Source organism: Rhinopithecus roxellana, chromosome 2 (genome assembly GCF_007565055.1).
Source record: "Rhinopithecus roxellana isolate Shanxi Qingling chromosome 2, ASM756505v1, whole genome shotgun sequence".
NCBI classification, from domain to species: Eukaryota; Metazoa; Chordata; class Mammalia; order Primates; family Cercopithecidae; genus Rhinopithecus; species Rhinopithecus roxellana.
The window spans coordinates 135,704,839-135,708,564 of record NC_044550.1 but is presented as its reverse complement, the minus strand read 5'-3'; the positions used below and the strand labels follow the sequence as shown (position 1 = coordinate 135,708,564).

Below are 3,726 nucleotides of genomic sequence, written 5' to 3'. Positions count from 1 at the left end.
CTAATAGCATTAAGAATTTCATATATCTTTAGTAAAGAGTCTTTTCAAATCCTTTGACAATTTTTTAAAAATTGGGTTGTCTTCTTGTAATTGAGTTGTAAGAATTATTTATACATTCTGAACGTAAGTTATTTATTGGATAAATGTTTGGCAAGTATTTTCTCCCAGTCTTTGACCTACCTTCTCATCTTCTTATCAACATGTTTTAAAAAGCAAAACTTTCCATTTTGATGGCATCCAGTTATTACTTTTTTCTTCTGTGGTTTTTATGTACTATTTAGGAAATAATTGTCTAAACCAAGATTACAAATATTTCCTTGTCTTTCAGAAGTTTTATGGTTTTAGCTCCTAAGTGTACATCTGTGATCCACTTTGAATTAATTTTTGTAAATGGTGTGATGTAATAGTCAAGGTTTTTATTTTTGCACATGGATATTCAGTTGTTCCAGTACCATTTCTTGAAAATAATCACCAATACCATTAAATTACCTTGGTACTTTTATTGAAAATCAATTGACTGGAAAATGTGGATTGATCTCTAGGCTCTTAGTTCTGACCCATTGACTTATATGTCTGTTCTTTTTTTTTTTTTTTTGAGATGGAGTCTCACTGTGTTGCCCAGGCTGGAGTGCAGTGGTGTTATCTCGGCTCACTGCAACCTCTGCCTCCTGGGTTCAAGCGATTATCCTGCCTCAGCCTCCCAAGTAGCTGGGATTACAGGCGCGTACCACCACACCCAGCTAATTTTTGTATTTTTAGTAGAGATGGGGTTTCACCATGTTGGTTAGGTTGGTCTTGAACTCCTGACCTCATGATTCACCTGCCTTGGCCTCCCAAAGTGCTGGGATTACAGGCATGAGCCACCGCGTCCAGCCATGTCTGTTCTTATGCTAACACCACAGTATCTGGATTACTGTAGCTCCATAATGAATGCTGGAATCAGGTAATGTGAGTCCTCCAACATTTTGACTCTTTTTCAAAGTAATTTGGCTATTTTAAGTCCTTTGCATGTCCATACAGATTTTAGACTCAACTTGTCAATTTCTACCTGAAAATGTCTGATTGAGATTGTACTGAACCTGTATCTTAATGCGGGGATAATTAGTATGTTAGCAATATTGAATCTTCTAACCTACATTTACTTAGTCTTCATTAATTTATCTTATCAATATTCTGTAGTTTTCAGTGCACAGACTTTGCACACATTTTGTTAAATTTCCCTATAGGGATTTCATATTTTTATATTTTTCATTTTGTAAATGTTAATTTAAAGAAATAAGACACCCTCGTTATTTTTCTTTCTTTTTTTCTGTTTTTTATTTTATTTAATTTTTTTATAGAGACAAGGTCCCACTATTTTGCCCAGGCTGGTCTCGAACTCCTGGGCTCAAGCAGTCCTCCCACCTCAGCCTCTCAAAGTGTTGGGATTACAGGCAGGAGCCACCACACCTGGCCAGATACCCTCATTAGATTTTTGTGTCTATTCTTATTTCTTTTTTTTTTTTTTTTTTTTTTTTTTGAGACGGAGTCTGGCTCTGTCGCCCAGGCTGGAGTGCAGTGGCCGGATCTCAGCTCACTGCAAGCTCCGCCTCCCAGGTTCACGCCATTCTCCTGCCTCCGCCTCCCAAGTAGCTGGGACTACAGGCGCCTGCCACCTCGCCCGCCTAGTTTTTTGTATTTTTTAGTAGAGACGGGGTTTCACCGTATTAGCCAGGATGGTCTCGATCTCCTGACCTTGTGATCCGCCCGTCTCGGCCTCCCAAAGTGCTGGGATTACAGGCTTGAGCCACCGCGCCCGGCTTATTCTTATTTCTTTAAAGTAAAATTTACTTTAATAAATGTTACTATATAAATATATAGTATTAATATAAAATTGTTACTAGTCATATAAATACAATTAACTTTTTAGATTGCCCTCGTACCCTGTGACCTTGTTAAGTTCACCAATTCTAGCAGCTGCTTTTGTGTATTTGGTAAGATTTTCTACAAAGACAATCATGCCACAGGTACATAGAACCCATTTTACTGCTTCCTTTCCAAACTGCATGCTTTTTTTTTTTTTTTCTCTTGCTTTATTGTATTGGCTAGGTCCTCATGCACAATAGTGAAATGAAGTAACGAGAGTAGCCGGGCGTGGTGGCTCATGCCTGTAATCCCAGCACTTTGGGAGGCCAAGGCGGGCGGATCACAAGGTCAGGAGATCGAGACCATCCTGGCTAACACGGTGAAACTCCGTCTCTACTAAAACTACAAAAAAATTAGCTGGGCGTGGCCGGCGCCTGTAGTCCCAGCTACTTGGTAGGCTGAGGCAGGAGAAAGGCGTGAACCTGGGAGGCGGAGCTTGCAGCCAGCCGAGATGGCACCACTGCACTCCAGCCTGGGCGACAGAGCGAGACTCTGTCTCAAAAAAAAAAAAAAAAAAAGAAGAAGTAACGAGAGTAAACACCCTTGCCTAGTTTCTTGTCTTAGTGGGAAACCATTTAGTCTTTCACCCTTAAGTATAATGTAAGCTGTAATTTTTTTTGGTAGATGCTTTTTATCAGGTTGAAATCTATTTCTATTTTGTTGAGTGTTTTTATCATGAATAGTTGATGAATCTTGTCAAATTCTTTTTTCCTCATCTTTTGAGATTATCATATGGTTTTTCTTTTTCAGCCTGTTCATATGATGAATTACACTGATTCAGTTTCAAATGTCCAACCAAGCTTGTACTCCAGAGATGAAGCCCACTTGATCCATGTGTTATTCTTTTAATATATGATGGATACGACTTGCTGTTCTTTTGTTGAGGATTTTTGTGTTTATGTTAATGAGGATATTATTTGTAGTTTTCTTGTAATGTTTTTGTCTTCGTTTAGTGTCAGAGTAATGCTGACTTCATAAAGTGAGCTGGGAAGTACTCCCTAGTTTTCTCTTTTCTGTAAAAGAACTGTATAGAACTGATGTTATTTCTTCCTTAAGTGTTGCGTAGAATTCACTTGCAAAGCCATCTGGGGTTGACGTCTTCTTTGGGAATGACTTTAGCTATAGATTCAATTTATTTAACAGATATAGGGCTATTAAGGTTATTTAATTTTTTTCTTGAATGAGCTTTAGTGTCCTGTGTTCTTCAAGGAATTTTCCCATTTTAGTTAAGTTCTTAGATTTGTTGGCATAAAGTTATCCCAATATTTCCTTAGAAGTTGTGACTTTTACTGCATGTAAAACATACCTCAATACAGACAAAAAAAAAAAAAAAATGTAGAAGAATCCCTTTTGGCCAGGTGCAGTGGCTCATGCCTGCGATCCCAGCACTTTGGGAGGCCGAGGCAGGTGGATCACCTGAAATCAGGAGTTCCAGACCAGCCTGGCCAACATGGGAAACCTTGTCTCTACTAAAAATACAAAAATTAGCCAGGTGTGGTGGCACACGCCTATAATCCCAGCTACTTAGGAGGCTGAGATAGGAGAATTGCTTGAATCCAGGAGGTGGAGGTGAGCTGAGATTGCACCACTTCTCTCCAGCCTGGGCAACAGACTGAGTGAGACTCCATCTCAAAAAAAAAAAAAAAAAAAAAAAAAAATCTTTTTTATCTATAGGATCTGTAGTGAAGTCCCCTCTTTCATTTCTGATATTGGTAATTTGTGTTTTGTTTGTTTGCTTGTTTTTTGCTTGTTTTTTTTTTAAATGGAGTCTTGCTCTGTCACCCAGGCTGGGGTGCAATGGTACAATCTCTGCTCACTGCA

At 38.8% G+C, this 3,726-nt stretch overlaps 1 long non-coding RNA gene across 1 annotated transcript in view; it reads left to right on the top strand.

Moving 5' to 3' along the window:
• Window positions 1-3,221, top strand: part of LOC104671714 — a 9,039-nt gene extending 5,818 nt beyond the window's left edge. The window contains exon 3 of the long non-coding RNA XR_749315.2: window positions 2,656-3,221. This is a non-coding gene — a long non-coding RNA (uncharacterized LOC104671714). The remainder of the gene's footprint in view (window positions 1-2,655) is intronic.
• Window positions 3,222-3,726: the final 505 nt, after the last annotated feature.